Source organism: Trichechus manatus, unplaced genomic scaffold (assembly GCF_000243295.1).
Source record: "Trichechus manatus latirostris isolate Lorelei unplaced genomic scaffold, TriManLat1.0 scaffold00062, whole genome shotgun sequence".
In the NCBI taxonomy this organism is placed as follows: domain Eukaryota; kingdom Metazoa; phylum Chordata; class Mammalia; order Sirenia; family Trichechidae; genus Trichechus; species Trichechus manatus.
In genome coordinates this window covers 7,784,720-7,810,045 of record NW_004443998.1, presented here as the reverse complement: position 1 = coordinate 7,810,045, position 25,326 = coordinate 7,784,720, and positions in this window count along the sequence as shown.

Sequence of the window (25,326 nt, the reverse complement as noted above, 5' to 3'; positions counted from 1 at the left end):
TCCAAATATAAAACTGCATCTCATTTCAGGGCAGACAAGTGGAGGCAAATAAATGAACTTTATTTATGCTGCATCATCCCTGAAGAATAAGTGATAGTCTCTCGCTTGTTTTCTTTTTCTCCTAAAGGCGAGGTGTGTATACGAGGGTGAGATGGTTGGAGGAGATAGTAGTATAAAATATTTCCACCACGGGATGCAATTTTTCACTCTTTGAATTTCTAAAGCCAGGGTGTATTCAACAATTGATGGAGACATTTAATACGGTAGAGTTTTTATTTAGTTTAGTTTGGTTCCTTTTCTGAAAAACTGTTGTTAAATTAATTGCGCATCGTACAATCTGTGCTATTTTATGACTGAAGAAACATGGTATATGAACGCCATACAAGTGTACAGAACTATAATGTCCTTCCCAAAAAAATCTCTCAGTTCCTGTTTCAGTTCATATGACAGGCTAAACTGTTCCTCTAGGAGGAAGTTTCATTTGTTTATTTTTATATTCGTAATTGTACTTTTTCAGAGCATAGGTCAAGGTTTACTGAGCACACAGTTCTCCACATTTAAATACTATTTTACATACATTGGCCGAAGCCCTTCTAACTGTCACCAGCCATGCTAGACTTCAGGCTGGGGGTGTCTGAATATTGTACCACTTTTCTTTGTTTGTTTTAATGTCAAGCCTCTAGAGAATTGAGTGTTACTCAGATAATATCGATGCCGAAACCAAACCTCAGCAAAAGTGCAAAATAGGTGGAATTTGCATTTTTTGCCAGCCACATTCTCTTAAAACATATTATCATCCTATCCTCTCCTCCTTAGAGGCCCTCAGCTGTCCGTGGTCACTCCTGGAAGTGGGACAGCCAGTTGCGCTCCTCAGAGAAAGTTTTAAATCTTCAAATTCCCTCCCCGGGTTTTCCCACCTCTAGCTCCTGTTCTTTTAGAGCCCCCCCCCACCACCACTCCTTACTTGCAGATGTTACAGATACAATCACTGATTATGCATTAATATTAATATGTTAATACAGGGGTCGGCAAACTGCTGCCCATGGGACAAATCCAGCCTGCTCCCTGCTTTTGTAAATAAAGTTTTATAGGAACACAGCCACACCCACTTGTTTAAGTATCGTCTATGGCTGCTTTTGCTCTACAATGGCAGAGCTGAGTAGAGACAACAGAGAGCGTATGGTCCTCAAAGCCTAAAATATTTATTATCTGGCCCTTTACGTAAAAAGGTTGCTGACTCCTATGTCAATATGTCGTTTATGTTGGAACATAGGAGTAATTGATTTGAAAGGGTCCTACCGCATAACAGGAGGTCATCATTTACATTCAATTTTACTTTACAAGGAAATTCTGGAAATAACCCATTAAATAAAGGTTGCGAAGATAATGTCAAGATAGAGCTTATGAACTAGAGAACACTGAGAGCATAGGCATCCATTATTTCATCAAGAGGTCTGACAAATGTCTCATGGCATCCTTATGATAGAGATTGAGAAATATTGGTTCAATTGTAACAAGGTTAGGTGAATTTCATAAGCATTATTTTCTAAATAGTTTATCTGAATCTAGATAATGGTAAACTGGTGGTGTACTTCAGAGTCCTGCTGTATTCAACAGTTTTATTAAAGAAGGTTGTAGGGACCTTTGTTGCATGCTGAGCAAACTTACAGATAAGAGAATACAGATCTCAACAGTTTGAAACAAGAGGCTAATTATATCCAGGTATAATTTAACAGGAATTTAATGGAAGTCCCTAAATGTGGGTACACAAAATGATTTGCTCAACTACAAATCATGGGACTACAAATTGAGTGTTGACCTTTCAGAGAAACGTTGACAAATTGTAGCATGGCTAACGGAAAGCAACTGGGATGGTGAGGGACTTTATGGCAAAAGAATAAGAGCAAAAAGAGAGGAACTATTTATTCTGATGTCTTCAAGTGGTTGAAGGAATGATGGGAAGTTTTAATCTTTCCTATAGCACTGATCTTTGGTTCTAAACAAATACATACATGCATACACATTTACATTCACAAACTATGAGGGCTGACTCAAGAGAATCGGTAAAATTAACTGTACGTTTGTTATCACTGGGGCTATAAAAGCAGATGAGGAAGGGTCATTTAGGGGTTGGAACTTTAAGTATTTTCTAAGGCCCCTTCCTTAGAAGAGTCATCTAAGAGTCATCATTATTTGGATTTCAGATGCTGTAAAGTGTTGTTGATAAGGTCTAAAGAAATGCCTCCCTCCAAGCACCTGGCCATGACATTTCCAATTCTTTCATCATCTGACTCCTACTAAAATTTGCATCTTTGTCTTTTATTATACCAGATTTGAATATTATGAAATGTCTGATATTTGACTAAATCTTACTTACAAAATAGCAATTTCATACTGTTAAATCTAAGAATATAAATGCTCTCCAAACATAACATAAATATTTCAACCGTCATTTCAGTGATTCCATTTCTCCAACATGAGAGAACTTTCCAGGACACTGTGTCTCCACCTCTGCTTGTGGAACGACTACCTGTCTTTTAAGATTCAATTTGCCCAATCATCCATGAAGTCGTCTTTAGTCATTCTGATGGTGTCCACTTCTGCACACCTTTAGGACTTCTCACCCAGGACAAATGATGTTGTTTCTTATAGTTATTTGCCTTTTCTTATACAAGTCCTGGTTATTATGAGCACCCAACTTACGCCCTAGGCACCATGTGCCTTTGCACACAGTAGGTGCCCAACATATAGCTGCTACTGATAAGGTTGACAAGTTCAGAGTTGGCCGACCACTCTGCCTCTAAGTAGAAATGACGTTTAATAAAACCACATAATGAGATAATCCCCTCACATATTCTCTGCCCCATGGTTGACCATGAAGTGTTACTCTATACAGTTCTCACACTTTGCAGCTGAGCATTTACAGGTGCATGCATATTAGGAAGGCCTTTAGCAGTACGGTTACTGAGGTTGTTTGTGCAGAATTACGAATGAACCAGTTTTGCCAAGGCAGGTCTAATATTCTTTTCTATACAATGAGGTAAATCTTCAATTTCAAAATTCACTCCATTTTTTCAGCCCTTTCTCTCTCTCTCAATTTGTTTTGCAAGAGCATTTTAATGCATTTATGTCTCTCCCTCAGCTTGTGAAATTACTCATCCTTGAGATGCATGACTGAGAGGTGTCCTATTACACCCACGGGATTATAGCCTTTATGAATCAGTCCAACATGAGAAAAAGCATTTGTATAAGAAGCACTAGATTTATGTGAAATGGGTACAAAGAATTCTTAATAACCCTGGCTCTTGATTTGAGCAGGACTACAAGGGAGCATTTCTATACATGCAGGCTGCAAATTACATATCGTTGGCACCATTTAAATGTAAAAATGCCTTCATGCCAGCAGGTGATTTTTCACTGGGAATTTACAGTGTACATTTTCATTGGCTTCTCCCCCTCAGAAGCCTAAGACTTTGACACATCGGAAGAGAATGTCTTTAATCCTCAGATTAGTGTATAGCAGACCTTTAAAATTGGAATTGCAATTTCCCCAAGCATAAGAACCTACGTGGTACGGGAAAGAGATCACTATTTAAAGAAAAGCTGCTGGGATGAGTTGCCTGAGGATGGATATGAAACCCTCTGTTCATCTTTCAGAACACTGGAACAACTTATTAAAACATGGGTGTTTAGCTGTATTCTACTTGAAATCAGAGAGTTTGTTTCTATGAAGTAGAAGTTCTAGATTCATCATAGTCAAATCAAGGTGTGTGTGGGGGTTCTTTATAATTTAATTTATATTCATTAAAATGGGTTGAAGGCTTTCAAGGATATTTGAGAGCACCTGTGGCTTGCTTGTCATATCAGGGATCACTGGAAAGTCACTCAACTCTTTTTAGTCCTGTGAGGTCCTTTTAAATGAGACAGCTAATCCTGGGCCTAACAACAGGGTAAAATTTGGAAACTTCGAGACTTCTATTTCTCTGAAAATGTCTCTTGTTGGCACTTCTTTTCTCTCTTTCTTTTGAAGTATTCTAATACGTTTACTTTTCAGAAACTGCTTTCATGAAAGTATCTGAAACTCATTCACATTAAATGGAAATGAATCATTGAATGTAACCAAAAAACGTCTGAGCTGCATGGGGGACTTGGATCATATGTGATTCAGCTGCCTTACCATTTTATAATAATGAAAGAAGTGAAGCGTGCAGCCAAATTAGTGACAAGCTGGACGCCTAGAAAGCATACCCATACTTTCTCACTACTGCCCCTTTGAATCTGTTTTAGCAAATACTTCTTCCCTGCCCCTGAGATGAATCTGTGCTGAAAGTATTGCTTTTATAGCTGTTATCAGGTATTAGTGAATAACGTTAATGAATAGTCCGATTTCTCAGGCATTTAAAAGCTTAAAAAACCTGTTGTCGTCAAGTCAGTTCTGACTCATAGCGACCCTATAGCACAGAATAGAACTGCCCCATAGAGTTTCCAAGGAGCGGCTGATGGATTCAAGATGTTAACCTTTTGGTTAGCAGCCAAGCTCTCAACCACTGTGCCACCAGGGCGCCTTTAAAAACCTAGTCCAGTTTAAATATAGCTTCACTCTCTTATCTAATTACAGATGAAGTCTGACTAAACCAGCTTTAGGGAAAGGACCACCTTTGCTTGGGTTTATTTTCTTATTCTTTCTGGATTTTGCACTTCTTCCCTATTTACAATGCTGCTTCTGTTTTCTGTGGTATAGACGAGGGATGGAGAAAGAAAGAGAACTAGTATCAACGTGGTTCTCTTTTAGCTGTCCATAAAGATCTTGAGATGCTGGCTCTATCTCCCATGGGCTACCTCTGGGGGGTTTTCAAAGACAGCTGCCATGACCAGAGATTTTCTAGAAAAAGCCCTCAAAAAATGCTACGTGTTGTCTCCTCCAGCTGTCTCTCTATGGCCTCCCTCAGCCCCTACAGAGAGTCCTGCAGAGAATCTCCTGATGTCACCATGCCCCTCTGCGGACTCCTTAGTCAGGCCCCTTTTCAGATAACTCAAATCCAGCTTCCTTCTCCAGGGCCACGGAAGTGCCTACCTTAGCCTGTGAGTAGGGAATGATAATAAAAACTGGCACACACTATGTGCCCAATCCTGTCCCCAACACTTCACACATTTTGAACTCATTTTATGCTCATAACAAACTCATTTGAGTTATTTACACTTTTTATATAAGAAAATAAAGCCACTGAAAAATTAGCAAGACAACCTTGATCACCCAGCCAATGAGGGGTGGAGACAAGATCTGAACTCAAGCAGTAGAGATTCAGAAGCTACAAATCTTAACCCTACACCATATTGGGAGAACAACAAAGACTGTGTCTTCCCCTCTGAGTCTGTCTCTTTACTTTCTCATCAGAGGCAGCTCCTGTCTCTCGTTTTTAGACCTTTTCAGGTGAAAGTCAGGTACTCTTCCTTGTTTTCACCCAACTCAAGAAGCACATGTTAAGCCCTGCAAGGGCTTCTTAGAAGCTGGCCTCACTCACCTTGGGTTAAAGCACTCCCTCTCCTCCCCCGCAAGGAGTAGGGCAATAACCAGAACCTTAATTTCTCTGAAGAAATTCTCACCTATGAACTTCCCTTTCTTATAAATTCGATAGGGTGTTGATGAACCAAAAACAGTTTTGGAACTCCTCATTTGTAAATTCTACTTACATGGTCTAGAAGCTCCTACTAGAATATGGAGTTACTTGGTATCTGATATTTTCAGTTTTGAGGTTTTAGCTGAACCACCAAAAGAGGAAGCGTCTTATTTTACCATTATATTGAGTGAATTGCTCAGCATCACACAATTAGCTACTTGCTAAGCCACAGAGAAAGTTGTCAACTGGCTAGTAACAAGTTATTAAATCCTTGGGAGGCTTGCATTTTTTCAAGGATCAAAGCTAACAGATAAAACACCAACGCATACAGGTAGATTTCTGGCACGCAGGGGTGTGTGTGTGTGTGTGTGTGTTTAATCTTTCTGCTGCTATTCATTCTCCCTTCTTATAATAACAGGAAGCTGATGTTTTGCTGAGGACACTTTGCCCACACCTCAGGCTATGTGGTTCAGGCAGGATTTACCCAGCTCCCGTGGTTTCAGGGATGGGTACATGAACTCAGTCCAGTCAATCATCAAATGCCATTCTTCTGGCCACAATAACTGGTTGAAGGATGTACAAGTGATCCAGTTCAGTACAGTGAGAGCTTCCTTGAACTTATTTTGGACATTTTGGAAAATAGGTGCTTTATTTCTACTGGGGTTGCTAAACTGGTTGGATCTAATTGGTAGCCAGTTTTGCCACCAATGAAAATGACTCACCTAAGTAGGAAGCCAACCAAAATGTAGAACAGCAGACTGAAGGGACAGAAAATCACGATGGCATAATCGGAAATACTGGACCCAGTCATGTCTGAAATCAAGGACCTACGCTTTGAAAATTTTAGTTACATTGAATTAATAAATTTATTTCTCAGTTAACTGGTGACTAAAAGATCATAATAGAGTATTGTTTTCAACATTAATGAAAGGTAAAGGATTTTGCAGAGACTATCATTGGGTGTGGATTAATCCCTCTGACATCCTTGAAATTATATTTCCTATGCTGTTAATTTCCTACCCCCTGTGCTCAGACACTATCAATGCCTTATCCACATCCGTTAACAAAGGATATCAGCCCTTCAGCATTCTCATTTGTGTAGAACCATGGGATTCCAACTTCTAGTACCTGTGACTCTGAAAACTTTCTTCGGTTATAGGAAGGTATTCTGCTCATATGCTGGTCAGCCAAATTTCTGTGGAGTTTATGCTTCGTGGGAGAAACGCTCAACTACTGACTGTTTTAAGCTGGTAGATAAATATCCCAGCTTCCTCACACCTTACTTGAGATGACACATGGCCTCCCAGAGGTCCCCAGCATGATTGTGACCCTATATCCACAGAGGTGCCCTGCTCAATAGTGAAGTCTTAATTGGCTCCCTTCTTTCCTCCCACTACCCGGTTGGCTTTCTGAAATCATCTCTCAAATAAACTACTTGCATTCATATCCCTTAGGGTCTACTTTTGGTGAGACCCAACCTAAGACACCTTGCATTGGCTATGTGTCCTCTAACACACTCATGTGTAGTGGTGACGGTTCACACTATCATTGTACATAACCCCTCTTGGACAGACATCACTACCCTTGGGCTTTCGTAACACCTCAAGTACCACTTCACCCAGGATCCACCTCCCTGGGGCAGTAAAAGGCAGAGAAGCCTTCTTTAGTGGTATCCTTTATCAATTCTGAGTTTCCCAACCACTCAGTAAATAGGAGGACCTTGTCCCAAGATAAGACCTTGTCTCACCTCCCACAACTGCACTAAACTTTCAGAGGTGCAAAGACAGAAGAGTAAGACGGTAGCTCTCCAAGACAAAGGAACCATGGAGTCACCTTGACTTCTGAAAATCAGTGTTGCCTCTACTCTTCTCTGGAGGAAAATAAATGAAGACAACGGAAAGAAATGGAACAATAATAGTTTCCATAGATTTTATCATCCATTCTGGGACAATTTTGAGAATAAAATAATTACCCCAGGGCAGCTGGTTTGAACTGGGATTGTCACATATAATGTAGAACATGTAGTTACCATAGATAAAATCCAAGATAAAAAACAAAGAGCAGGACTCTCCTTAAGTGAGAAGTCTTTAGAAGTTTACACAAATACCTCTGCTAAGCAAGACTTTAATGCTTCCAGATTGGCCTACCCTCCCTTGCCAAGTCTTATATTCTAAAATTACCTTTCCATTCTTCAGTATGTTTCCCATACTATCATCTATTTCCTCTTTCCTCAAACAAGATTTGTGTTCCCTAAGAATATAACCACTCCACCGGCAGCCCTCCAGGAACATTTGCATTTTAAAATATAACACTTCTTAAATTTTAGAATGTACTATTTAGAAGAAATAGAGATAATGTGGCAAATAAAGTTCTTTTTAAATGGTATGGAAGAGATATTTGGTATCAGAGAAATTTTATATACTCTGCTAAAAGAGAAATTGAGCTTGTAACTCTAGATTTCAGGTACAGAGATTTTTCAGTGGTATCTCAAAATAGCTGCCTGCCCCATGTAGACCCCTTATTATATATTCTTCTGTGTGAAGGGTGCCCCCTGCAGTTTCACAAGAAGAGTATCCTGTCCTGGGTCATTGCCTCCAGGAGGTCAAGCATGGGCAGAGTCCATCTACACAGACAGTTTATGTGCTGGGCTCTCGGGAGCCCATCCTCCCCAAACATTAACCAACGCCTGTTCCAATACATTCAGACTTCATAGAGCCATGGGTTCTTGTTTTGCTCCCTTGATCAGGGATCCATTGCCTAAACATTTTTCAGAAATTACATGCAGCAGCTCCACACCCATCATGTTGCCTTCATCACCTCCCAGTTAATGCTAATTTTTCCCATGTTATTGTACCAAGAGAACAGAAGTACCCGTCTATGAGCAAACACACACAATTTCTCACCATGCCATCTAGATAGGGGTTTTCACAAAAAATGAAGACAATTAACTTTGATGTTTAGTCATACACAATTGCTCAGGTAATGTTTTGAACATTTCTAATGTGTTCTCTTGCATCTCTGGGAAAATAAACTTTGCCCTGAGTATATAGCACATGTCTGGGTGGAAATCACAAATTCTTCACAGGAACAAGACAGAGAAGGAGCTAATTGTATCAGTTAGGAATTAAGATTGCCTCCTAGTAATGGCGATCTGACCATAGTGGTCTGCATTTTGGGATTTTTGTTCTCTTGTGTAAAGGAAATCCAAAAGTGGGCCATCCAGGGTAGCTATGATGCTCCAGGGATCACAATCCGAAGCTTCTATGTTTTTTTGTTTTTTTCTTTTGATTTTGCTTTACTATCTTTAATGTGTGGCTTCAATTTTCAAGGTCATATGATGGCTCATGAAGTGTAGCCATCACAGCGGCATTCCAGGAGAAAAAAGGATGAGGCCCTTTGGAGGTTTGGGGTTCCTCCCAACCCTCCATCTGATAAGCAGAGTGGAATGTGGTAAGTAAATGGCCAGTCTTTTTTAAGCCTTAGTCTAATATAGCTGCGTGCAAAACAATCACTTCAATTACTGCTAAGTCTTCTCGTGGAAAAACATAATGCTCAGTTTCTTCTCCAACTAATCTCTACCCCTGCTTCTCTCTCTCAGGTGATGTGCAATTTCTCAGGAAGAGTATGTGGCTGGTGTGACCTGGTGCCTTTGGCAAGGAAATTCAATTCCTTGGCTTAATGCTAGGCCTTTGCTCACATTCAGGGATCTCTTGTGTCCAGTCCTTGACTGCCTGTTAGCGAGGTGTCATGCTCACCTCCCGGGGCAAAGTTTGTAGCTGCTGCATTCATAGTGCATTTTTTGGCTACAGGGAAATAAGCTATGTCTCTACCTTCTTAATCCAGTTTCGTCTCAGCTCTTACTGGGTATAGACCCATGCACTTCCTCCACATCCTATATGGAGCCACCTACTTCACAGCCCCCCAGTACCCTGGGCTCTCAGCCCAATACCAATACTCTATGGGAAATGAACGGGCCTCTGGAGCAACCCTAGAAAGTCTGACCATGCCACACTGCCCTTTCAAATGGACTAGCTTGCCCCCATGTTGGTCTGGGGTAACCTACACAGCAGCCTTCTCTTTAGGTGCGAAGAAGGTCAGTAGGGCAAGAAATCACTAGCCCTGGTATTCCTGTCATTTATCACATATACTGCCTCACTCGGGGTCAAAGCTGGAAGAGGGAAGTCTGGATACAGCATCTGACCTCTTGGAAACATTAATGTGTTTTCCACTTTTGCTTTTCTAAATACATGAACTCATGAGCTGGGCACTAATGGACCTAAAGTATCCATCTGCTGAAGGAAGATTAGAATTTATTACAGAAGGAAACCCTTTATTACAGTGGGAATGAAAAGAGGAAAGAGATATTCTGCTTCTGATATGCAAAGAAGATTATGCAGTAAGAAAAGTGCCTTGCAAACCAGGGCATTGTCTTGAAAAAGAGTCTGCTAAATGTTTTTCATCTGGTTTTCGCTACTCGTTTCCATTTCAAATCAAGTCTGGAGGGTTAGTCAGAGTTTTGTTTGCAGTGTAGAGAAAATAACCCTGTTCTCCATTCATGTTTGAGAGGAAGATGGAACTGAAAAGGAGGAAAAGCTCACAGTGGGTGGTAGGAAGAAGGGGAGGTGGAAAGAGAAGACATGTTAATTGACTAGAGAGCAAGACTATCAGAGATGTCGAAAGCCTTGAGCCTTGACCATCCATACATCCATATATCACAGGTACAGTGATCTTGTCAGGAAGAAGGAGGCCGTGAGATTTAGTTTTCCTCATCATCTTTGGTTTCTATATGGCATGAACAGAATGTGGAAATGGTTGAGAATCTGGTATGGAGTTTGACAGACATGGTGGCTTTCGAACTGACTAGGTGGTTCTATAGAGACAGCTGTAGATTAGACCACCAGATGGACCACAGAAGGAGTCAGAGGGGTCTATAGTACCATCAGGTATTGAGGTGAGGCTGGGTCACTCAGATATCTCCACTAGACTCTTACCAAACTATCAGAAAGATCAGCACATGTACCACTCCACTCCAGCCATAAATCAGAATGTCAAATGGATAAGCAGCAACCTGGTAGAAAGAGGATATTGCCCCAGAGACCAGGGCAGGCAGGGGAGGCTGTGGCCAAGAATAGCAATGCTCTCTCACCCCATATACTCGGTTACCACTTAGGAAGAAAAGCGAAGGAGAAGAAGGTGACTCCAACTAAGCTTTCTCTTTTGTCAGAGAAACTGAGTATCAATGGCCTAAAAAAAAGAAAATTATGTAAACCATCTAAATGGTTAACTTTTAAATTGGATTGGATATGTACTAAATTCTTTTCCCAGTCCCTGGGACAGGGTTGGGGGGAGTGTCTTTTCTCTACACATCTGAATTACAGTGAGAATTAAATTTTGACTACCATTGTATTAGGATTCCTTCTCCTAAATAAAACTTAAAATCCCATCCAATCACTTGCTCCCACATTTCAACATCCTGGAAAAAGATAGAAAATAGAACATATTCTACAATAAACATACTCTGTGCTAGTTTTTAGGAATAATGAAATATGGTTCCCAGTCCTCCTTAGCTGTATTGATGAACCTAATGATGAGAACCATCAACAGCTCTGCTTACACATTTGGGTTAAGGTACACTAAGCCAAACCTTCTTGCTTCTCTTTTGTCCTTACTCCCTCCCCTTCCCTTCCTTTATCTAGTCTTCCAAAGCAGAGAGGTATACAAGCTTTACCAGACACATACAGACCAATTCAACCCCTGTGTAAAAGAGAGGCCCTAGATAGGTCTAATCTATTTTGACTCTCAGGTCTTTGAAAAGGGTGAGAGCATTATTCCATACATTAGATAACAGTGGCCACACTTGTCAGAGCAGGGTGGCAACATGATCCTCTGCTCACAACCTAAGAACATTTGTAGGAAAACTGTTTAAAAGTTGGGTCCTGCATAGGATTCTGCTTTATAATCATGAAAGACTTTCCATGAAGTCAACTCTTTCCCACTTTGTACAAAGAGACACAATTGACTAGAAAGATAGGTCTTCTCCATGCCTCTCAAGTGGGGTATGAGGATTCCCACATGTAGGAGTATGCCAGCAAGTGTGAGAAATTACCAAATAACAACTCCCCAGAGAATTAATTGTACTGAAAGACTTGAATAAAAATCATTATTAATTTCACATGACTTTATGCCAAATCAGAACTTCAAAGACATGTTATGTATGCTTGAAGCATTCAGCTTTGAGCTACAGTCTCAAGTCACCTCGCACCCCCACCTCAAAGACAAATGCTGTCTCCATCCACTGCCAAACTCCCTCATTTCAGACAGAGTAGAAGCTTTGGCTTTCTTTGCACAGGTCCACCTAAGACTCAAGAGTGATCATATTGAAGAGTGGAATAATTTTAGGGCAATTTTTACCATTATGGTCCAGTGACGAAGTCAGAATGTGGGATAGTGTGTGACTGTAGTGTACATTCAAGACAACCTAACAGGCAGATTCATAATACAAATTCTCAGAGGCACCCAGAGTTCTGAATATTCAGATGTGAATTATTCATATTAAATGAGCTAAGCAGCACCATTCAGATATTGAAAGGAGTAAGATCGGGAAATTGCAATCATATAAATTGTGCTACGATTTGGGCCTAATTGTGTACTTGTATGTGCGTGTATGGGTGTGTGTATGTGTGCAGGTGTGGGTATGTGTAGGTGTGTGTGTATTTGTGTGTACATGTGTGCAGTGTGTGTGGAGTGTGTGCGTGTGTGTATACGTGGTGTGTGTGTATATGTGGTGTGTGTGTGTGTCCCCGTTCTCCAGAGTAAAGTTTGTTCTGCAAGATACTGGCTTGCTTGAAAAGCTTCAGAAACACGACTGCAGTTCCAGTCAAAACATTTAGACCTTTATTTCAATCCCATAATAGTAAGCTTAAGTAATGTCTAAATATTTCTTTAAGCCACAATATCCTATTTTCAGCCATGGGCTCTAAACTATAATACTCTGTATCTGCTCCTTTCTGACTTGGAATACGTCCTTACGTGGGATGGTTGTGAGCGCCTTTGAAATTTGTCAACTGCACCAAGGTATAAAGTTAGACTGGCAAAAGGAGATACGTTTGAATCCCTTCTCTGCTGGAAAAATTCTGAATAATTTTGCCTGCATTCTCTGCATCTGATTTGGTCCTGTGTTGGCATTTGCTTCGCATTGAGCAGACGCGCATCTGTGACTATTCAAAGGCCAAGAGCCATCTTTGAAATTACAATGACGTGCAATTAAGGAAAAGTTATTTCAGTTATCAACACACAGTAACTCAACCGACCATAGTTAAGGAAGGGTATAATTTCCAAAGACATTCCAAACATCTGGCTTTGGGTGCTTCTCCCTTTCCATAAGTGGTGTGTTAGTTGCTCATGGGTGAAAGTACGTTAACAGCACATTCTAGTGACATCTGTTTTAAGTTAAGATTGATTAATTTCCATTTGTGTCTTTTGTAGTTGTTGTTCAAGATACAGTAGAAGACACAAATTAGGGGAAAAATGCATTTGCAGGAAAGACTTCGTATTTAAATGCATGTGTTAAGATACAGATATAGATATACATATATATATACAATTAATATGAAACTCTCTGGAATCTTTAACCATGACCCAACTGTGATAACTGTCCCTAAAAATAATAGCTAACAGTTACTGAGTAATTAGTATGTCCTACGAGCCCTGGTGGTCAGCAATTCGAATCCACCAGCAGCTCCTTGGAAACCCTATGGGGCAATTCTACTCTGTCCTATAGGGTCGCTATGAGTTGGAATCGACTCGGCAGCAACGGGTTTGGTTTTTGGTTTTAGTCACTGTGTTTGAGGGAGAAAGATGTGTCAGTCTGCTTCTATAAAGATTATAGCCTGGGAAACCCAATGGGGCAGTTCTACTCTGTCCTACAGGGTCGCTATGAGTTGAATTGACTTGATGGCAATGGGTTTTTTGGTGTGATTAGTCACTGTGTTAAGCAATTTACATTAATTATCTTCATTAATCACAACAGCCTTGTCATTGACACAGTTTCCCAAACGAACAAACTTAGACACAGAGAGGTAAAGTAACTTGTCCGAGCACACACTGCCAGCAAAGAGAACAGCTGGGATTCTAACCTAAGTGGTTTGATGCCAAAGTCCACATTGTACAACTGCACTAATGGGTTATAAAATACCAGAGTGACCAAGGCATCATGTGGCATTGATGCTGTGTGTAGAGTCTTACATGAGGTATTTTCAGAATTAGAGAAAACTTTAAAAACTGATCCCCTTGTGTTCCAGTAAGACTGTGTGACTTTTTCCAACTCTCTAAACCTTCCTGAACCTGGGTGTCTTAAGGTAAGTAGGTTATAATCTGGCCAACATATACAGTAGGGTTGTTATGAGGATCTAGGGAGTTAATATGTACTAAAATTGTTTTTCATACTCTAAAGAATGTTTTCCCAAAGTGTTAAGTCAAACACTTTTTTCTCAGAAATGGTAACAGCTGTTCTGAGTGAAAAGAGTTCCCAGTGAAATTAGTTTAGAAAACTCTGCATACTGCCGCAAATATCCCGCGTGGAGGAAGTGTGTTGCCTTGTCAGACTCTCCGCCATCTTTCTCCGGTAATGGGCCCGTGTTGTTGGAGAATCACTCCTCTTCTCGCTCCATGTGCTGCTGGTAAGTTGCTACTCACCTGGAGCCAAAGGCCAAGTACACCACCCAGCCCTCTGCTCTGGAGCACTTTGTGGCACGCAAGAATAGTGGCATAGCAAGGTCTGAGAACGTGAGACTACAGCCATTGGCAGCCATACCCTGCCACGTGGTAGAATCAACCTGCAGTGGAGATACCACCATTTAACTCCATTTTTGGACTTAAGCTCTTTGACATGGGTTTCTGTTTAATATACTCTTCATAGAGATTCACTGTGAGAAATACTAGAAAATGCTAGCAGATCTCAATGAAACATTGTTTGGAAAACCAAATACACAAAGTGGGTTTTTCAATTTTTGTTTATTTAACCCCTATTGATTAAGAAATCATGAAAATGACCACTTGCATATCAGTGTGCTGTGACACTGAATAAGAGAGTTAATGGCTAGAATTACTTGCAAGAACGTTGAGAGAAATTAAAGCAACAATAAAGAAATTGACAAGGTGATCTATAATATTCTTTTTCATTTTGATATTCTGAGATTTTTTTTTCCAAATGCTCTGGACAATAGTCTTTTAGTTGACTCTCAAGGCTATAGTCTGAGAATATCATTGATACATGACTATCTAATGCATTGGCTGTATACAAAGGGCCTAATAAAACGCTTGATATTGTGTAAAGTCCCCCAAAACCTATGTCGTGTTGGTTAACTTTTCAGCCGTCATACTACAATGACTTTGTTGTCTCAGTATAGTAGTATCAGTCAGGGTTCTCCAGAGAAACAGAACAAACAAAAGAGAGAGAGATTGATTTTAAGAAATTGTCCCAAGTGATTGTGGAAACTGGCAAGTCCAAAATCTGTAGGCCAAGTGGCAGGCTGGAAACTCTGGTAGTCTTGAGTCTAAATCTGTAGGCCTCTGGCAGGATAGCTATGCTACCATCTTGAGGCAGAATCAGTTTTTGCTCTTAAGGCTTTCAACTGATTGTATGAGCCCTCCTCCACCCTCATTACAAAGGTTAATCTGCTTTACTTAAACTCAACTGATTGCAAATGTTAATCACATGTAAATACCATCACAACAACATCTAGACTAGTGTTTGGCCAAACAAGTGGGTACAATAGCCTAGCCAAGTTGACACATAAAATTATCAATCACAGTGAGAATGGATCAAAACATTTCATATGTATTTTATAGCAATCTGTTGGGTAAACACAAACAAAAAAAAGAAAGAGAGAGAAGAAGTTTCCAAAACATAAATGATGCTCTAGAGGCAAGACCACAGTCATTGAAGCCGGTGACTATATAAACTTAAATATTTAATTATTTCCAAAAATGTAGATATTTGGAACAATGGACATGCAGCTTAATTCTAACTTGGTCTTCATCTAATATCCTATGTATCAAATAATAGAGCTTAATTGGCTGAGTCTGCATGCTTAATAAATACACAATTTACATAGCATCTTCAGGTATTAGCCCACAGTCCCATACTCAGTAGAAGCCATGAGTTTTCAGAAATGGCGATATATCCTTTAGCATGTTTTCAATAAAAGTAACAGAGGATTGTGCTCAGAAGAGTATAAATCAAAGGAGGATTCATTTCCTCACATATCTGGAAGAATTTTATCATTGACCTAGGTTCTTTCTATCTTTTCTTTCTACTTCCTCAGCATTGCCCTCAGGCTTATCTCCTCTACTTAATTGCAGATTGGCTGCAACCACTCCAAATATTGTATCCTCACCCCAAAGAAGACTACAAAAGAACATATATCTTCCAACCAAAAACCAAACACGTTGCTGTCGAGTTGATTCCAACTCATGACAACTCCATGTGTGCAGAATAGAACTGCTCCATAGGGTTTTCAAGGCTGTGACCTTTCAAAAGCAGATCACCAGGCTTGTCTTCCTAGGAGCCTCTGGGTGGTTTTGAACCGCCAATCTTGTGACTAGTAGTTGAGTGTTCAACTGTTGTGCCACCACCCAGAGACTCCTAAGTGTATGTGTGTGTGTGTATGTGCGTGTGACTACTTTTTTAAAGAACTGATACTGGCTCTGTAGGAGAGAAGCAGAGCCCAATCTAGATTGATTCTGTTTATAGAAAACATTCTTCACGAGATGCCTTATATACACACCTGTGAAATATTTCTTTCTCTGTAAATGAATGCATTGGCACTGTGCCCCACAGAATTTTATAAATTTGAATCCTTCCTAATCCCTTTTATTAAATCAGGTGTAACTATCATATGACAAAGAAACATCTGGTATGGGCTCTAACTGTGTTTCCTCATCCCCTTCTAATGCCTATATTTTGAGGGCAGGAGTTAAAAACAAGTGCCTCTTTTCAGACGTTAGAGCAAAAGGCAAGCACTTCAGAGAGCAACTCCCCACAAGGGTGAGGATGTGGTTCGCTGTGAGCAAAGAGGATTCAAAGCAGGCAAGAATTAGCCCCTATGCTGCTTGCTGTCTCCTCATACCCCCTCCCTGTGTCCCTAGAGTTAGCTATCTTTGCCTCTGGCTTCTAGATGAAAAACATGGAAAACTCTCTGTTTCCCAGCTCTCTCTCTACCATCCCACGTAGGCGCATTCTCAGATGTGCTTAAAACTTCTGGTCCTAGTAGAAACTTCTATCAGTTCAGACTGCTTTTCATATGCTTGATGGTTATCTAGGGGTTAGGGCTAAGGACATACAGGTAACTACAGTATAATTTAAAAGAAGAATAATCCACGCATTCTTTCATTATTCTTTAATAAACATTTATTTGTTATTTGCCAGGAACTGTGTATAAAGAGATCAAGAATGGGTAGTCCTTACCCTCGAGGAGTTTTCAGCTAGAGAGAAAGGGACAAAATGGTAAAAAGCAATATGTACAGGAAGATTAGGCAGTGCTAAGAAAGAAGAATGTACAATGTGCAAGTAGACCACTGTCTTAGGCTGGGTTCTCTAGAGAAGCAAAACAATGACGCTCATGTGTATATATATATATATAGAGAGAGAGAGAGATTTATATCAAGAAAATGGCTCACGCAGTTGTAGAGGCTAGAAAGTCTCAAGTCCATGGGTCAGGCTGGAGGCTCCTCCTGACTCATGTAGCTGCAGGGGCTGGTGAACCCAAGATTGGCAAGTCAGACAGCAGGTATCTGGCTCATAGGCTGCAGAGGCTGATGGATCCCCAAATCAGCAGGTAAGCTGCTAGCTCAAGTCCCAAGAACCGGGGATTGGGGGGGAGTGTCAGACAACGAGTCAGATGCAGGATGCAGAGTAAGCAAAAGCCAGCAAGCTTTGCCAGAAAGTCCACATATATTGGATTCAGGTCACACTCCTAAGGAAGCTCCCTTTCAACGGATTGGCTGCTCATAGCAGATCTCATCATGGAGGTGATTTCGTCATTACATAGCTGCCAAACTACATCATAACTCCCAAACCACTGAGAACCATGGCCCAGCCAAGTGGACGCCCAACCTTAACCATCACAACCAGCAACAGGGAATTCTGCCTGAGGGGTTCAGAACAAGCTTGAGGGATGATATTTTGTTGATAAATAATATAGGTTCACTGTATTCCACCATGACAAAATAAGTGGATAACTCCATCGCTCTAAAAAATCGCCAGGCGGATTTAATACTAGATTGACTCCATCCTGCTTGATTGCATCGGATTAAACTTTACCTTCTCTCAAAACAATATTTTTAGTCACTAATTTTACAAGCTGTTCTTAGCTACCCTGAAAGATGATAAAGTCTAGCAATTGTTAATAATGAAAAGAGTTTTCTGCCACTGTTTGTTTAGCAGAGAGAGACAATGACAACCCAAACCCAAACTTAGTACATGCATAAGGCTGCCCACTGGGCAAAAGACTTAAATGAAATCGACTCGGAATCTGTACATTGGGTCAAGAGGCAATGAACTGAAAGGGGTGTTGTTTAAAGTTCTATTTACTCTACAGGCACCTTTTTGTGACTAACAGCTACAAGTAAGTGTAAAAACTCCTCTTGAGCTAACATAGTTCAAGTTGTCGCCTACACTAAGGAAGACCATAATCTATGAATCATTGACCAAACAGATAGTGACAGCTCAGCCTGTCACGTCAAAGCTTAGGAAGAGAGTGTTTATTGTAGCTCGGTGAACTGGTGGATGAGCTAAAACCCTTCCCAGTTCTCAAAGGAGCTCCTCAGCTCTGCAAGGAGAAGCTCAGTCAATAACTCTTAATATTTATTTCAGGCGTTGGCGAGTACTCCTGCACTGAACTTGACTACACTGAGAGAGCTAAACGAGGTCTTGAGCCACAAGGCTTTCAACTCATTCATTCACTGCTGGGCACACACTTGGCTAATCCTTCCTAACTAAAGATCTTTGCCACTTCTGCTGTGTGTGTGTGTGTGTGTGTGTGTGAATTTCCTTGGATTCATCTGCAGGGACCTGAATGACCTGTGTTTCTCCATACTGCCATCTCTCATTCACACGGTGGTATGCAGCAGGTGGCAAAGGAGTCACAAAATGCAAAGAGATGAATGGTCTCCTAAACAATGCCTAGAACTTTCAGATACCCATCTCCTAGTTTAGGAGTGTAGATTCAAATGATGGTGAGTGTGAGAGGATATGCTTCAGCTGAAGAGTCCGGGAATATCTGAGTAAGTCACAGTGGCCAAGTTAACACAAGAAGCATAATTTAGTATTTAAGAAATAGTACCCTTGAGGACTAAGGACTTTCCTTAAAAGAGAACTTTGCCCATTTCTTAGCCACCCATCACATAACAAGTGAGAATCATATAGTGTTCCTGGAGTGAGGTAGACCCTAGAAGACAAATGCCCTGTAGAGCCATTCCAATCAGATCCCTTTGACCCTTGGATCATTCATTCACTTATCAAGATTGTAATCATTGAATACTGGCTACTTAATTTGTGGGGCCCATTGTAAAACGAAAATGCCGGGCCCTTTCCTCAAAAAGTATTAAGAAATTCAAGATGGCAACAGCAGGGCATTAAACCAAGGGTGGGCCCTTCTAAGTGCAGAACTCTATGTGATAGGTCACACACTCATGAAGCCAGCCTTGTATTCACTTCCTGTTATTCAGTGTGCTAAAAGGCATTGGGCTAAATGCCTCAGAGGACACAAATGTGAATTAATAAATAGCTTGTAAGCTGGTAGGGGAGATAAGCCATGTCCAAAATCTATAAATCAAGGATGGTCAATAACATAAAAATATTCAGAACAGTTTAGAAGAAGTAAAAGAGTATATCCAATTTTGCTGTCTGGTTAGGGTATTCTATCTAGGTGTAATTTCCTCTCATGCTATGCTCCAGACACGCTTATATTTTCAGGAAGTTCTTCAGAAATTTAAAAATGCTATTCCTTCTGACTGAACTGTTTTTCAGCTAATTTTTGCCTAACTAATCTTGCTCATACTTCAGCTTTTCTAAGTGTTACTAACTGAGACCCTCGAATTTAAATTAGATCTCCCGCTTTTTTCTCATGGCTCCCCAGATCTTTTCTTCTAAGTGCTTATCATAAATTTTTAGTTTTATATTCAACTTGGTGCAGTGGTTGAAACTTGGCTGCTAACCAAAACGTCGGCAGTGGGAATCCACCAACCACTCCCCGGACTCCCTACGGGGCAGTTCTACCCTGTCCTATAGGGTTGCTATGAGTCAGAATTGACTCAATGGCAAGTGGTTTGGTTTTCCTCATCTCTATAAGTGCAAGTATCGCTCCAGCCTTGTTCACCAGTACATCCCTAGTTACTCGTTTAAGACCAGGAACATAATGACAGGTAACAGGTATTTGTTAAATAAATACATGTTCAATAAAAACCCTGACAGGGGACAGGGAGCTGAAAGGGAGAAACATGTATAAAAAAGTTGAACACATCTTCAGGTTATAATTGGGAAGAGCCCAGTTTGGCTGGAGAGTGAGTTGTGACTTATACTAGGAAATATAAGGAGATAAGGTAATTGGGGAGATCCACGGAGCCATATTGTAGAAATGTTTGAGACTCTGAATAAGGAGTTTGTGTCTAACTTGGTCCGTAATGGATAATGGCTAAAGATTTTTGTTGTTGTGTTTTGTTGTGGTGGTTTTTAACCAGTGACTTTTTTAAAGTAGAATATAAGAAAATACAAAATAATAATAATAAAAAAAAAAAAAAAACAGTACCGTCGAGTAGATTCCAACTCCTAGTGACCTTATAAATGCAAGTGCTTCTGAGCAAGTTTTGGGCTTGATGGAGGTGATTATTTTGGAAGAGGCGATTGTCTAGAAAACAGATTTCAAGAAAGTTAAGGTATGAATTTGAATAGAGGGAGGAGATTTGGGGCAAATATATGAAAAAATACAAAGGTAAGAAAAACACTTAAAATTTTGTAAATGGAGTGATTGTATGTAGTCATCTAACTTGTCGGTCTTAGGGAACATTTTTTAAAAAAACCCTTTCTCTTTTTTCTGATTCTTTGTTGAATTAGTAGAGAAATTATTAACTACTGTGTATTTGCCTAAAATAAGGAACTTAGCTGAGAAACACATCTAAGCTCCGTCTACACTACTTGCACAGTTTCATTTTGACTAATTTTAAGCTACAGAAGTGCAATGAGAGACCAAATCTTCAATCTTGTTGCTTTTTTTCTGAGTGATTTTCAAAACAGATTATGAGAAAATTACTATCCACAAGAATTCATATGACTCAGAGGCATCTGAGAATGTTCCGAAATGGAAGTGTTTAAGTAGAAAAAAACACCCAAAAGGAAAAAAAAAACCCTAGATCTAACGTAAAATTGCATAAATAAAGTATGTCCGTCCTTGGAGAATTTTTTTACATAAATTAGATGTATGATACAGAAATCAAGTAAATGAAATGATATGTATATTCAACCGGATCTAACAGTTGTTTATTAAATTGCCTTACGGCATTGAGGCAAGACAAAGGCGCAACCACGACGTCTATTAAAAGAAAATGCAACGCGACTAATGTAGAAGAGAAGTCATTTCTGTGCACTGTCTGTGACAGGCTGGTCATTTCACATCCTGACATATTACTAACTGAACACCGTATGTGAAACTGGATAATAGTAAAAGAAGTGTCGAAACTTAATGGTTACAAGGCAGGCTTCATTAAAACTCAAGGGCTTCTACATCTGAGTTTCTGACTCAGATGTCATTCCTAATAGGGTTATTTTTTTTGTTCAGTTTTGAAACTCTTACTAGCTAATCTATGAAGATGAGTCATACCCTGCTTCAGATTCTTCATCCAATTTGAGACTTTCCTCCAAACTACTCGAATTATTAATCAAGTCGACGTATATTAATGATCACTCACGCATGATTTCCGCACGCATTGTCTATAATGTGCCAAGAACTGTGCTAAGTACTGATGATACAAAGGATAATAAGATAATATACCTAAAAAATAACGTTGGGTGCTCTATCTTTTACAGTCAGTCATTCAGAAGAGTATTTGGATATATGGGTGATGTCACTATGTGAAGTAGAGTGATGCAAAAATATTTTGTTTCTCACACCAAGCAGATCATCGATTCCGTTCTTGAAGCTAGAATAAAGCAAAATATGCGACATAGATAATGTAAATCACATTCCTAGGTATCCTTTCATAGTTCTAGATGGAGAAGATGGGTTTTTCTGCGGGCTAATGAGGAGAGAAATGGAGAATAAATCGCTTTTTGCAAAGAGACTATCTCTATTGTGGTAACCGCATTGCATTCACGTTCTTTGCATTTTTTTGTTACTTATACAAAAGAGTCTTTGCAAAATGTTCCGAAATCTCCCCACATTTTCTGATAAAAGAATAGAGGTTCAGAATTAGCCTTAGAAGAAATACGCGTGCTTAGGTAAATGAGAAAACCCATTGAAGGGGCTTATCACATACCGTGGAATAAGTCAGCACTCAGCACATTTTAGCTAGCTTCAGTACAGCATCATCAAACTTTACCCAAGGTTAAGTTTTTAACTTTACAAGGTAATGTGAAAATTGTCTCACTCAACAGTTATTTGGTTTCTGACTACCTACATACACCTTGAAGAAACAGATAGGACTTCTGTTTAGTAGTGTTGACAATATCCCTGATTTGGCAAAAAAAAAAAAAGTGTGACAAGGAACAAAGCCCTGTGAAACAAAACAACATTGATGAACATAAACCTAAAGAACACTTAGCTTTCGCTTTATTTTCTATTGTTTTACTAGCATCTCTGCGTTTATTTCACATTGATGAATCATGTTAGAAATTGAAGAAGCTCAGGCCCCACTTCATACTTCTGTTGATGTTATAAATAGGACAGGAGACAGAACTCTGCTCCCTAAACCAGGAAATTGCTGTGTGATGTAGGCATATCGTTCCATCGTCGTGAGCGTTTATGGATTGTTTAAATTGTCTGGTTTTGGAGATTTTCTGTTTGTTTGCTTTGATTACTCTTGTTGCATTTTTTAAATTTTGTTTGTGTTTTGCTTTTATTTTTTTCATCTAGCAAATAAGTCATAGCTTCCTGACCAAAGAGAAGATTAAATTGTTAATGTTTAAAAAAAACAACACTGAAGTTAAGAGCTCTGCTCACTTCCCTGGAAGGCTTAAGGGTGTGGTAAGCAGAGGAGGGATTTTGGGGAAGAAGAGAAGAGCATAAAGAAAGACATGCATGCTTGCACGTCATTTTGTGAGACGGTTGCAAAAATGAACTCTCCTGCATTTGCGCTAACCTGAGACATGACAGGGATTCTGAAGATGCCCTGAGGAAAAAGATGGTGTCCCATGATGCCGTAAATAAATGTTGACTTCATAAAGGGAGGAGGGGCAGGGACATTATGGGTTTTTTTGTCAAGAAAGCTGAGTGCTAGCATTGGTTTGCCCCTAACTATTTTATAACAGAGGACCTCTTGTGGCGCAAACATTTAAGCGCTTGGCTGCTAACCGAAAAGCTGGCTGTTCAAACCCACCCAGCGGCTCCTCAGGAGAAAACATCTGGTGATCTGCTTCTGTAAAAATTACAGCCAACAAAACCCTATGGGGCAGTTCTACTCTGTCCCATGGGGTCACTATGAGACGGAATCGACTCAACTGCACCTAACACCAACATTTATAACAAAGGTTTTCAAAATTTAGCAAGCATTCCTGGATGATACACTAAAACAGCTTGCTGGACTCCATCCACAGAGTTTCTGATTCAGTAGGTTCAGGGTGAAGACTGAGAAAGGCTAACAAGTTTCCAAGTGATGCTTATGTTTCCGAGGACACCACTGAAAGAGGATGATGATAAATGCAGTCTAGCCAGACTAAAAGGATATGAGAGTGATTCGCCCTGTTTGCATCTTGAACTCAAAGAACTTCTAGGATCCTTCTATAGACTATTGAGAGTCTATATACTTCATGGACAAACTGGATTATGACTTGATGAAATTTGTTCCCTGTATTTCAATAACAGAAAACTAAAGTTCATGGAGAAAATTAGACAATTTAAGAGGAAAAAAATTTCAACAAAAGGGCCTTCTTAAAAAGTCATGGAAAGCAGCTAGGAATCTAGGAGGTTGGCTGCTACCTGCTATGGGAAGCTCAGGAGGCATCAATAAAAGTCCTGGAGGATGAGTAGCTTGGATAAAGCAATGAGTAATATGTAGCCAAGGGCTGGTAGTCAAGGAAACGGGAAACTACGTTTACTGGATGCCTATGATGTGTGGCACAGTGGTTAAGAGCTCAGCTGCTAACCAAAAGGTCGACAGTTCGAACCCACCAGCCACTCCTTGGAAACCCTATGGGGCAGTTCTACTCTGTCCTATAGGGTTGCTGTGAGTCAGAATCAACTCGACGGCAATAAGTTTTCAATACTTGTTACTCTGCTTCTCTGGGTAACATGCCAGAGTAAGATAAATCATTTCTAATTTATAAAAGAATACTTATGCCTGTGTTTAATTGAGAATTAAATGATATAACATAAGTAAAATACTCAGGCACAACTCCTGGCATATAGCAGCTGTTCCAGAAATACTGTTCCATTCTGCTTTTCTCTGAGTTCATGTTATAAGTCAAGACAAGGAGAAAATGTTTTCAGTGCTTGTTACCAACTCTCTCTTTCTTCTCAGCGGTGCTTTATCTTAACTCTTCTACTTTTGTTCCCTGTTCCCCTGGTCTCTTCCTCTTTATAATGCTTCTAATCCTTTACTGGGTAAGGATGTCTTTTGTCTCATTGCTGCTTTGCAAAATACAAACCTAGCCTACGTCCTAAAGTCCTCTGGAGAACAGACATTATCTGAACGCAAAGTTTAAGCAGGCTGAAATTGCACAAGCATAATCGTATTCTACAACTTAGTTTTATGTTTATATTTTTTGAAAATACTTTTAATTTTCTCCTGATTATAAAAATAAATATGCTCATTGTAGATAATACTAAAAATACAGACATTTATTTCTAGAAAAAAGGAAAAGTCCTCCAAAATCTCGCAACACAGATGGGAAAAAAAAAAAACTCATACTGTTAATATTCTCAAATATTTCCTTTAGTCCTGCTGTCACTCTATGTGTATGTGTGTGTGTGCATATGCGTGTGTGTGTGTGTACATATGTGTGTGTGTTACTGTGTGCAAGAGCATAATTGGGTCCCTATGCTTTATTTCACTTGAAATTATATCACATGCTGTTTCCCTTATCATTAGAAAATAATTTAAATGCTTAGTTTTTAATGGTTGCATAATATTTCATCGTGTAGCAAGCCCCATTTTTTGTTTGTTTGTTACAATTCCCCTATAGGAAAAGAGCCACAATACAAATATCTATTTAAATTACCATTGCTTCAAAAATAGCACTAGTGGGAAAATGCGTGGTTATGCTGCATGTTCAGCCTCATAATTGTTTACCTAATAGTTTGGAAAAGTGTAGAGTCTACGCGGCTGTGGATTTGGCAACGGAAAAATGAATTGAAATATCAGAAATTCAGAAACAGTGACTCCGAAATGGTTTTGTAAGTTCAAGTTGTATGTTATTATTAAAATGTTCATGGCCATACAATTCTTGTTATCATTATGAAGGCGGTCATTGTCTATAAATATTCGTTGAAGCAACTGA